This window comes from Bos javanicus, chromosome 29 (assembly GCF_032452875.1).
Source record: "Bos javanicus breed banteng chromosome 29, ARS-OSU_banteng_1.0, whole genome shotgun sequence".
Classification (NCBI taxonomy): domain Eukaryota; kingdom Metazoa; phylum Chordata; class Mammalia; order Artiodactyla; family Bovidae; genus Bos; species Bos javanicus.
In genome coordinates, this window is record NC_083896.1 from 31787024 (window position 1) to 31800072 (window position 13049).

A 13049-nucleotide genomic window follows, 5' to 3' on the forward strand; every position below is an offset into this window, starting at 1 on the left:
TTTTCTTTAATTAACAGTGATCTTTTGATATTCCCAACTATCTTCCCTTTGTTGCAAAACTTCTATATAGCATGGTTGCCCCCTTGCCTCATCAGACCAGTTCTATCAGAGTTACTAGAGATGTTTGCCTCCTGGACTTGAAGTCCTAAAATTTCCTGCCGAGTAAAACATTACTTTCAACATTTAGGTTGTGAATAATTTTTTAAGTTGACGATACCTAGTGCAAAGATTTTCTTTAGGGTTATGGGAAAGGAAAAAACCACAGTTATCTACAAGCAAACACAGAATTCTGATGTCTCTGAAAAACCAAAATCTATCCTCTTGAAAGCTGCCATTCTCTAATCCTCATTTGATGTGAGCTGCATATACAGACTGCACAGCATTATTAGTAACAGCACATATTTTGTAATCATATATACTGACCTTGGGCTTCCCAGGTGGCACTAGTGGTAAAGAACCTTCCTGTCAATGCAGGAGATCTAAGAGATGTGGGTTTGATCTGCAGGAGATCTAAGAGACGTGGGTTTGATCCGCAGGAGATCTAAGAGACGTGGGTTTGATCTGCAGGAGATCTAAGTGACGTGGGTTTGATCCCTGGGTCAGGAAGATGCCCTGGAGGAAGGCATGGCAACCCATTCCATTATTCTTGCCTGGAGAATCCCATGGACAAGAGGAACCTGCTGGGCTACAGTCCATGGGGTCACAAAGAGTTGGACATGACTGAAGCAACTTAGCGCGTAGGCACGCACGCATCCTGAATTTACTCTTTTCTAGCTATGTGATCTTAGGAGGAGTATCAAATTACTCTTTTTTTTCTTCTTCTGTAAATAATACTGATACCTGCTTCTGAGTGTGTTGTGAGGATTAAATGAGATTATATACATCAAAAGCTTAGAACAACGTCTAGCAAACGGAAGTCTGTGCACCTGTGCTCAGTCGTGTCTGACTCTTTGCAACCCCATGGACTGTAGCCCGCCAGGCTCCTCCGTCCATGGGATTTCCCAGGCAAGAATACTGGAGTGGATTGCTATTTCCTTCTCCAGAGGCGCACTTATTAAACTGAAGCTTTTATTATTATTCACATTGCATCTGCTTATGGAGACATATAGGAGTCAATTGATTCATTTCCATTATCCAGCGATAACATTTCTTCTGTACTTCTAGCAACACTGCCTTCCCAGACACGAATTTTATATTCTAAATTGTTGTGTGGGGGGAACCCACACAATTCAAATTATTTCGTGCCATTAAAGTCCTTATGTTGTAAATGATGGGCAATCAAATCTCACGCCTCAAAGACTAGGTTGATCATTTAAAAGTCTCCATTCTTTCTAAATGCGGGTCCTCCATGGCAGATGGTGCTGTCAGTGATATAGTGTCCTTCCTACAATGAGCAAGGATGGTTTAATAGGGCCTTACCTTTACAAAGTAATTTCCCTTCTAGTTAAGAGTGTGTGCTCAGAAGTCAAATTATGCAACTTATAGCCCAGCTCCTTCATTTACTTATTGTTTAACCTTGGATGAGTTATTAAGTTTCACTTATCCTTAGCTTCTCCAGCAGAGAAATGGAGATAGTAACAGCAATTACCCCAATGTATTGTGGATGTGTTCAATGAAATAATGAGAAGCCTTTAGCTCTATTTGGCACATAGTTTTGCCACTAATTTCTTAGCAGTTATAACTTTATGTTTACCCAGTGTCTATTTCTGTGTGCCCTGTTTATGGTATAAAGGCTGCTGGAGGCTGATAGTTTACATCACAAGAGGGTAATGACTCCATTGATGCTTTTAAGAAAACGCTAGAATACCTTCCTTACAAACTTATTGGTAAGGTTATAAGTTGGTTGTAAGTTGGGTAACAAAATATTATTACCAACTGTGAAGGAAACAGCGAATCTCTATGACACCAGCAGATGACTGTAGGTCCAATTCATGACATCACAGAGGTTTCATTTACTAATTTAATGGTTACCTGGTAACTGCAGACAGGCTGTGGGAGTCTCAACCTGTTTTATCTCTTCTCCTCGATAACAAAAGGTTGCTATTGGGGACTGTTGTTTCAAGACCCTCTCAGCTTACAGAGTAAGGGAGTCTATGTGTGCACACTAACCCCTCTTACATATACACATATCTGTAACTATCTGCATAGATTGTGCTAGAGGGGGTCATAGTGATGCCTTGAATTCTAGTCCATTCCCACATGGATCATTCTAGCCTCTTACTGTTGCAGGAAAGGAGGACCCCTTCCAGGGTCTGAGAGTGGTCTCTTGTCTAACACTTGGAAATGGATTATCAGAGAAGACACCCGTGCTGACAAAGCAGGAACTATCAGCAAAGGGCGCCCAGATGGAGAACAGCAGCGTGAGGGAGCCCAGAAGGACTGCTCTGCCATGTGGCTTGCAGTCTCAGGTTTTATGATAATGGGGTGAGTTTCTAGGTTGTCTTTGGCCAATCATTCTGACTCAGGGTCTTTCCTGGTGGCACTCAGCCAACATAGATTCCATCAAGATGAGGAGGATTCAGGGAGGTTAGTAGGAAATAGGGACTGGAGTCTCCTCTCTCCTTTTGACCTTCCGTGAATTTTCCTGGTGGGTGGTAGCTTATCAGTTCTACCTTGCTTATCAGGACCTCCTGCTGTAAGATAGAAAACTCATGTAAGTGGCTACTATGGTGCCTGGCCAGGAACGCTGGTTTTTGTCAGTGGTTCCCCTATTATTGTTCTCTGGTGGCTCAGATGGTAAAGAATATGCCTACAATGCAGGAGACACAAGTTTGATCCCTGGGTCAGGAAGATTCCCTGGAGGAGGAAATGGCAACCCCCTCCTCTTCCCCAGTATCCATGCCTGGAGAATTCCATAAACAGAGGAGCCCAGCAGGCTACAGTCTGTGGGGTTGCAAAGAGTCAGACATGACTGAGCGACTAACACTTTCACTTTCCCCTGTTATTAATATTACTTAATATTATCCTTGCTTATCAGCAGAGACATTACTTTGCCAACAAAGGTTCGTCTAGTCAAGGCTATGGTTTTTCCTGTGGTCATGTATGGATGTGAGAGTTGGACTGTGAAGAAGGCTAAGCACCGAAGAATTGATGCTTTTGAACTGTGGTGTTGGAGAAGACTCTTGAGAGTCCCTTGGACTGCAAGGAGATCCAACCAGTCCATTCTGAAGGAGATCAGCCCTGGGATTTCTTTGGAAGGAATGATGCTAAAGCTGAAACTCCAGTACTTTGGCCACCTCATGCGAAGAGTTGACTTATTGGAAAAGACTCTGATGCTGGGAGGGATTGGGGGCAGGAGGAGAAGGGGACGACAGAGGATGAGATGGCTGGATGGCATCACTGACTCGATGGACGTGAGTCTGAGTGAACTCCGGGAGTTGGTGATGGACAGGGAGGCCTGGCGTGCTGCGATTCATGGGGTCGCAAAGAGTCGGACACGACTGAGCAACTGATCTGATCTAATCTGATTTATAAGTAACCTCTACTTCATCAGTGAGTAACCTGGCTCTTACCATCTTCTATCATTTTAATTGTTCAGTTCAAATGCAGATGTATGGCAGTATCAGAACTGTTCATCTGGACCCCTGCGGGAACATCTTTATCAACTGGACATGAATGCTTATGTAGTCTCTGTTGACTTTAATCTTACAGACACCATTTCCAGTTACATAGGTCAGCACCTTTTCCCTCATCTCCTTCAGCAAGGTGTTCCATGTATTCATAATAAAGTTAGGTTGTTTTGTCAGGTTCTGTATTCCATCCTGATATCCTATGACCTCCTTCATGAATTTCTAAAATATTTACATACATTGAGGCTCACTCTTTTTAAAAAAAAGTTAAGAGTTATATTTTATTCGGTGGAAATTTTTAGGACTTCAAGCCTGGGCTTGGCGTCTCAAGTAGCCCTGAGAAACTGCTCTGGTATGTACAGGTGGTGGGGGCTGAGGGAGCTGGGGGCCACTAGAATATATAGGAGTTTTGCAACAAAGCAAATAATATCTCATTTTGTGGATATACCATAGTTTATTCATTTACCTATTGAAAGACATAATTGTTGCTTTATTTCTTGCATATTATAGATAAAGCTGCTACAAACATTTATATGCAAGCTTTTTTGTGTACATATAAGTTCTGTATCCCAGCTTTATTGAGATATAATTGAAATGTCATATTGCATAAGTTTAAGGTGTAAAAGTGTTGATTTCATACACATATATATTGCAAAATGATCACCACCCTAATGTTACCTAACGCCTGCATCATATCACATTATCACCATTTCTTTTTGTAGTAAAAACATTTAGGATCTACTCTCTTGCTAACTTGCAAGTATATAATACAGTATTATTAGACATAATCACTATGCAGTACATTAGAGTCTCCAGAACTTATTCATCCTGTAAAAAGAAGTTAGTACTCTTTGACCACCATCTTGATACGGAGCAGGACCCTATGGGGATCCTGAGCACAAAAGTCTTCCTGTGCCTCCCATTTCTTAGATTACAGGAAATAAGCTTCATTCAGCCTCCATGACCTTCCCTCAAGCAGTTGTTAAATTAGGGAAGGAAGGGGATTCCAGTCAAAGGAAAAACAAGCAGTCAAGAGAACAAATAGTGCAGTCTTGGGACAGGGTCTTGGTTCTCCATCAAGTGATACAAGAAATAATATCTCCCAGATGTTTTGCAAATACTGAAACACACACCAGGTGGGAGAAGTAAACGGTTAACAACAAAACACTGCCCACAAGTATGCAGATCCCAGACCATTTGGAACCAGAACGTTGATGATGCTGATTTCTGATTACCTCACCACCAACCAATCAGAACAATGTCCGCAAACCGACCACACCCTCTTTGAACCATTGCTATAAAAAATCTTCACCACCCCTCTCCAGGTCAGGACACACAGTTTTGAGGGCTAATTCTTGTTGTGGGCCCCTTTGCCTGGCAACACAATAAAGCTATTCTTTTCTAGTTCACCCAAAACTGTCTCTGAGATTTAATTCAGTGTCAGGGTACAGAAGCTGGATTTATTCTCCCCCTTTTCCAGTTCTCACACCAGCCTAGCCCCTGCTAACTACCATTCTGGTCTCTGTTTCTGTAATTGGGCTTTTTAGGTTCTGTATATATGTGATATTCTACTTTGTCTTTCCCTGTGTGACTTATTTCACTTAGCCTTAACACTTCTTTCAAAGTTCATCCATACAGGATTTAAAATCAGTTGTGTGAAAAGCTAGAAGTGCATTGTCTGCATCTGGTGGCAAGACTATTTATCTCGGAAATAAATTGCACACTGGACCCCACAGCAGCTATACAGTTTGCGTTCTTATCAGCAATGATTGATAGTTCTTGTTGCTCCACATCTTTGCCAACTAGGATCGTTAGTTTGTTTGTTTGTTTGTTTTTCCCAAAACTCTAGCTATTTAGGTATGTACTAGATTCTCATTGTTTTAATTTGTAATTCCCTATGCAAAGAGTTGACTCATTGGAAAAGACTCTGATGCTGGGAGGGATTGGGGGCAGGAGGAAAAGGGGACAACAGAGGATGAGATGGCTGGATGGCATCACTGACTCGATGGACATGAGTTTGAATGAACTCTGGGAGTTGGTGATGGACACGGAGGCCTGGTGTGCTGTGATTCATGGGGTCGCAAAGAGTCAGACATGACTGAGCAACTGAACTGAACTGAACTGAATGACAAATGATGTTAAGAAGCTTTTCATATGCTTAATTTCTATCTGTATATTTTCTTTGGTGGAGTATCTGTCAAACTATTCCCCATTTTTTAATTGTTTTGTTAGTTTATTTTTTATTTATTTGTTTTAAAATTACTTCATATATTTTGAATGTCTTTTATCAAATGTGTGTTTTGTAAATATTTTCTCCCAGTTTGTGGCTTTCTTTCCATTTTCTTAATAGTGTCATTCTTAGAGTAGAAGGTTTTAATTATTATAAAGTCCAACTTTCTGTTCTTAGAAGGGTCATAGTTTTGATGTTACATCTAACAACTCACTACCAAATCTAAGGCAACTTAAGTTTTCTCCTGTTAGGTTTTTTTTTTTTTTTTAAGTTTTGTAGTTTTCACTTTGCATTTAGGTCTAAGATCTATTTTCAGTTAATATTGGGAAATGTGTAAAGTTTGTTCTAAGTTCTTTTTTTTTTTCTTTTTTGCAAATGGATGTTCAATTATCCCAGCACTGCTGGATGAAAGACTATCCTTTCTTCATTTAATTGCCTTTGTGTTTTTGTTAAAGATGAATTGACTATATTTTTTAATATAGTCAACTTTTGGGGGCCCTCTCTTCCATCCCATTAATCCACATGCCCCTTTTTTTTTTCTAATGTCATACTATCTTGAGTATAGTATTTTTGTAGTAAGTCTTGGAAATAGATAATATGAACCCTTCATCTTTGTTTTTCTCTTGCAGTATCTGTTGGGCTGTTCTAAATCTTGTGCCTTTCCACATAAATTTTAGAAACAGGTTGCCAATATCTGAAAAATATATTATTGGGATTTTCATTAAAATTTTGTTGAATATAGAGTTGGAAAAAGTTGACATCTTAACAATATTAAAACTTTCCAATCCATGAACATGGAATATCTCTCCACGTTTTTAGATCTTCTTTGATTTTTTCATTATAATTTTATAATTTCCTGCATATAGACCTTGTATTAAATATAGGCTTAAGTATTTCATGGCTTTATTTTTATTGTAATGTTAATGTTTTGTTTTTATTCAAATTTCAATAGCTAATTGTCGGTATATAGGAAATAACTTTGACTTTCATATGTTAAACTTGTATTCTGCAACCTTATTTTCCATGTATGTTTATAAGTTCCAGGAGTTGCTTTTTGTTTCTGCTTTGGAATTTTCTACATAGAAAATCATGTCAGTTTTATTTCTTCCTTTCCAATCTTTCTGTCTCCTTTTTTTGTCTAATTGTACTAGCTAGAAATTCCAGTATATTGATAAATATAAACAGAGTGGACATCTTTGCCTTGATCTTGATCTTAGGGGGAAAGTGTCCAATTGATGAGATAAAATGAATTTTTCTTCTTAAGCTAGTTGATATATTGGATGACATTGATTAAATTTCAAATGAAGAATGAGCCTTGCATCCCTGGATTTAATTCAACTTACCGTTGTCTATTATTTATTTTGTATATTGTTAAACTTAATTTGCTGTTATTGTGTTTAGGACTTGTACATTTCTATTCATGAGTAATATTGCTGTGTGGTCTTCCTTTCTTATAATGTCTTCATCCATTTGGGCATTAAGGTAATACTGGTCTTGTAAAATGAGTTAGGAAGTGTATCTTCTGTATTTTCTGGCAGATATTATTGAGAGTTGATGTAGTTTTTTGTTTGAATGTTTGGTATAATTCATTAGTACTTTCTTCTTTTTTGAAGAATTGTGTTTCTATTTTTAAAAAGTTCTTATTCAATTTCTTTAGTGGCTATAGACATACTATGATCATTTACTTTTCTTTCTGTGAGTTTTGATTGTATCTTTCAATAAATTTCTCCATTTGATTAAAGTTATCAAATTCATAAAGTTGTCACATATGCATAAAGTTGTCATAATATTACCTTATTATCCCTATAATGTCCATGAGATCAATAGTAATATCTCATTTTTCATTTTTAGTATTAATAACTTGTGTCCAGCTAGTGGTCCATCAATATTATTGATATTTTGAAAGAATTCATCCTTTGGTTTCGTTGTTTTCCTCTATTGATTTCCTGTTTTCAATGTCATTGATTTTTTTACTCTAATTGATATCTTATCTTTGCTTTGCTTTGCTTGGTCTTAATTTGCTCCTTCTCTAGTTTCATAAGATGGAAGTTTGGGTTATCTATTTTGGACTTTTTAAAATTAATTTATTTCTGTTTATTTTTTTCTAGTGTGCGTTCAATACTGTGTGTTTTTCTCTAAGCACTGCCTTTGATACATCCTAAAGATTTTGATAAGTTGTATTTTCATTTTCATTAAACTGTTTTAAAATTTCTCTTGCGGCATATTTATCCATTTGAAATTTAGAAGTATGCTGTTGTTTTCTAAATATTTGCAGATTTTCTAGTTACCTTTCTGTTATTTGGGGCTTCCCTGATAGCTCAGTTGGTAAAGAATCCGCCTGCAATGCAGGAGACCCCAGTTTGATTCCTGGGCCAGGAAGATTCACTGGAAAAGGGATAAGCTACCCACTCCAGTATTCTTGGGCTTCCCTTGTGTCTTAGCTGGTAAAGAATCCACCTGCAATGAGGGAGACTTAGGTTCGATCCCTGGGTTGGGAAGATCCCCTGGAGAAGGGAAAGGCTACCTGCTCCAGTATTCTGGCTTGGTGAATTCCATGGACTATATAGTCCATGGGGTTGCAAAGAGTCAGACAGGACTGAATGACTTTCACTTTAACTTTCTGTTATTTATATCCCATTTAATTCCATTGTTGTCTAAGGATAACTTTTTCTAATTTCTATTCTTTAAAATAGTTTAAGATATGTTTTATGGTCTGGTCCAGAACATGGTCCACACCATCAGTAAATGTTCCATGAAGGCCTGAGAAGAATGTGTAGCTAGCAACTGTTATGTGGAGAATTCTATAAATATCAAATAACTCAAGTTGGTTGGTAGTACTCCTTAGATCAATTATATTTTTACTGATTTTCTGCATACTTAACATATCAATTACTGAAAGACAAATGAAACTCAGTATATTTCAAATATAGCCAGGAAAGTCACTCTATTTCTCATCTTTTCCCTATAAGAAAGGTAGCTTTATTCTCCCTTCTGATTTTCTTTAAGATTTCTCTCTGCCTTTGATTTTTCTCCTTGATTTTCCACTTCTAGGAATATGGTATTGTTAGACATGTTTTGTGGAGAAGGCAATGGCACCCCACTCCAGTACTCCTGCCTGGAAAATCCCAGGGATGGAGGAGCCTGGAAGGCTGCAGTCCATGGGGTCACTGAGGGTCAGACATGACTGAACGGCTTCACTTTCACTTTTCACTTTCATGCACTGGAGAAGGAAATGGCAACCCACTCCAGGGTTCTTGCCTGGAGAATTCCAGGGATGGGGGAGCCTGGTGGGCTGCCGTCTATGGGGTCACACAGAGTTGGACACGACTGAAGTGACTTAGCAGCAGCAGCAGCAGACATGTTTTGGGTATTTATTCCACTTTGGGTTCTTTGAGATCTTGGCTCTGTGGTTTAGCATTTGTAATCAGGTTTGGAACATTCTCAGATATTGTTTCCCTGGAGAAGGAAATGGCAACCCACTCCAGTACTCTTGCCTAGAAAATCCCATGGACAGAGGAGCCTGGTGCAGGCTACTGTCCATGGGGTCACAAAGAGTCGGACACGACTGAGCAACTTCACTTTCACTTTCACTTTTCAGATATTGTTGCTTTAAATATTCTTTCTTTTCCTTCTAGCATGCTAATTAAGTGTGTGTTACACTTTCTGAAATTGTCCCATGGTTCTTAATATTCTTTCTCTTTGCATTTTAGTTCAAGATGTTCTACTGACCTGTGTTCAAGATCATGAATTCTCTCTTCAGCTCTGCCCACTCTACTGATGAACCCATAAAAGACATTATTCTTTCTGTTATGGTGTTTTTCATTTCTAGCAATTCCTTTTGAGTATTTCTTCATGCTTTCCTCTCTCTGCTCACATCACCCATCTGTCAGGGATATGTACAATGTTTGTAAATGCCAGATGCTTCAGATTCTTCTGGTGTTCTAGTTTTTGTCTCCACTCTGAACATATGCTTCCCCAAGAAATCTTCCTCAGACAGAGTCTGTATAAGGGATTTGCTGCAAGATTCATCTTAACCTGAAACAGGCTTTAATGTTCAGCCTATTCCAATGACATTTGGGGGACCTGGATTTAAAAAAACTGATCTACTGGCCATAATACCCAAATTAGAAGCAGCCCAGTGAATAGATTACTTGGTTCCGAAAATTAAAACCTTTGTCTTTTTTTTCACTATTAAACTGTAAGAACGTTTAACTTTGGCTGTTCATATTCTCATTTTAATACCTTTATAAAAACTGCTACTTTTAAAAACCAAAGTAAAAAAAAAATCCCATAATATGATTGGGGGTAAAGAAAGGAGAATACAGAGATATACAATAGCAGAATTGTTTTAAAGTCTTCCAGACAATGAGCAACAGAAAGAAAATTTTCTTAAAGTCTTCTGAATGTCTTTAGGTAGGGTGTTTAAATTAATTCTCTCACCAACAATATACCAGAGGCAGTAGTAATTTATGATACATTGTATTAGACAGAAATAGTGAACTAGGAAACAGATTCCATTCATGTCCATTCACTCAACAAATATTTACCAAGTGATTTCTATTTGCCAGGCGTTGTGAAGTGCTGTTACTAACTCATCCTGTGAAATTATGCAAATAATTTTATTTTTTTTGAGTTTCAGTTCTATAACACAGAACAAGGAGAATTATATTTGCCCACAGCTCTTATTTTGAGGTTCAAATGAGCTAGTAATTGTGGATGTCATTTGAAAAACATATAACAGACTGTAGTTGTATTTATTTACTTTATTTAAACTAAATACAGTTTATACACATTATAAACGTATGTGTGTAGACACATTGGTTTATGTGTATTCCATTCATTCTTATTTCCAAGTTTCCTTATATTATCTTTCCTCATGGGGAAAAAAAAAAAAAAGCTCAGTCTTCCTAGTTAGGTTTTCTGATCCATCCTCTTAGAACTTCTGACTTAATTTCACAAAAGTAAATCTGTACCTAGATAAAATCTTGCTAGTGTCTAACATTTTAGATATGCAGATTTTACTGTCAGATTTTAGTGCAGATGGAAAAGGTGAGCCAAAGAAGTGACTAAGTCAAGGGAAGGACTTAAAGGATGTGACAAATCCACACAGCCACTTTCCTGTGAAAAGCACAGACCCTTGAGGTCTACGATTAATAACAATAACCTCAGGTCTTAGACCATACTGCTCCTACTTCTCTGAGCTATTTGTGGAGGGTACCAAGCTGCAGCCACCATCTCCTCCCCATGGCATTATTTCTTGGTTTACCGTAAAGGCATTACACAGAGAGACTGATTTGTCTATCCACTTTCCTCACATGCAAAGAACTCTCCAGCCAGCGTTCTGTCCCTAATTTCCACCCATTATGCTTACTGGAGCAATACGCTATGCTGTCCAGAGTAGATAAAACCCGGAGACTCTCTCTGTATTATGCTCATCAAATGACTGAGATATAAATTAAGCTCTAAGCACAGCAAATGACTAGCTGCAATGTGCATTGGGTTATCATAATATACCAACTCTCTCTTTCTCCCAGAACCTCAGACATTCTGCACAGCTAGCTTCCTCAGAAGAAGTCGGATGATGTACTGCAGAGGGTATCTAAACTTTAAGAAAAAGTGTTTGCCTGACTTCCTGGAGGCTAGTAACAAATTCTGCTCTGTTTTCATTTCAGCTTTCCCCTTTGCACTAGAGCCCCTCTAGGGCATGTCTTAAATGTCGTTCAGAAATTAAGAGCACCAGACCCGCTGGGTGAAAAGGAAGAATATTGAAGAAAGAAAAAAATAATGGGAAAAAAAGTCAACTCTTCTTAGAAACAGAAAAAGTAATTTGCCACTTAATTGTTATCCTAGAGAAAAAAAAATAAGAATTTTAAAATAAAGTCATTGGACAAAAACTATAGAATTTGTTGTGTAAAATAGTGAAATCTTGGGGAAAACAAACAAGAAATGGGTGACAGTGATAAAGACTATTTTTACAAAGTGTAAAAATCAGAAATACCATTCCCTTGATTTTTATTTGTCCTTCACATCATGTAATAAAACTATAGAAAAACAGATTGAACACCCCTGGTTCCAACCTTGATTTTGTCATTGTTGGAATTGGGGGCCCCTTGCTGTTGAGTTAAATTCTCTTTATTTTGCACTACAACAAGTACTAATTGAGGGAAAGAACAAATGGTATCTGGTTATGTCAGAGATAGAAGATGATTTATGGCAAAATTGGTATCAATTAAAATTAATTAGTGAAACGGCTTATTGATGATAATAGTAACAACATGCAGAGAAGGCAATGGCACCCCACTCCAGTACTCTTGCCTGGAAAATCCCATGGACGGAGGAGCCTGGTGGGCTACATCCATGGAGCCGCTAAGAGTCGGACACGACTGAGCGACTTCACTTTCACTTTTCACTTTTATGCATTGGAGAAGGAAATGGCAACCCATTCCAGTGTTCTTGCCTGGAGAATCCCAGGGACAGAGGAGCCTGGTGGGCTGCCGTCTATGGGGTCGCACAGAGTTGGACACGACTGACATGACAGCAGCAGCAGCAGCAGCAGTAACAACATGAAGTCATAGTTGACTTTTTTTCCCCTAAAAAATGATACACCAGAGGGAAGAAAGTATAACATCCTCTAGAGATAAAATTAATACCTTGAAGATGATGAATCTAAAATAATCCCCTTAGAATCCACATATGTGTGTTAATAATAAACGATATTTGGTTTTTCTCTACCTGACTTATTTCACTCTGTAGGACTCTAGGTCCATCTCCATCTCTACGAATGGTATTTTTGCAGGGCGGGAATAGAGACTCAGACATAGAGAACAGATGTGTGGATGGGGCTCAGGGCGAATGAATCAGGAGATTGGGATTGACCATATATACACTACTATGTGTAAAATAGATGGCTAGTGGGAACCTGCTCTAAAGCACAGGAAGCTCCGTTCAGTGCTCTGTCACGGCCTAAAGGGATGGGATGGGGCGGGGAGGTGGGAGGAAGGCACAAGACGGAGGCGATATATGTAGACATATAGACGATTCACTTTGTTGTAGAGCAGAGACTAGAATATTTTAAAGCAAATATATCCCAAGAAAAGAAAATCTTAAGAAACACCAAGAGAAATAAATAAATAAAGTAATCCCCTTAAAAATAGGTGAGTTTAAACAGCATAGTAGTTTGGGCTATTAGAAAGATATATTAAAAACTCTAAATCCATCCATCACAGCTGTGCTCACACTTTAACTCTGTG

At 38.4% G+C, this 13049-nt stretch overlaps 1 long non-coding RNA gene across 1 annotated transcript; it reads left to right on the top strand.

The window, feature by feature from the left end:
• Positions 1-1997: 1997 nt before the first annotated feature.
• On the top strand, positions 1998-11730 carry LOC133241843 (uncharacterized). Its single transcript, XR_009734685.1, has 3 exons — positions 1998-2081; positions 2230-2424; positions 11472-11730. It is a non-coding gene; the product is annotated as an uncharacterized LOC133241843 (long non-coding RNA).
• The last annotated feature ends 1319 nt before the right edge of the window (positions 11731-13049 follow it).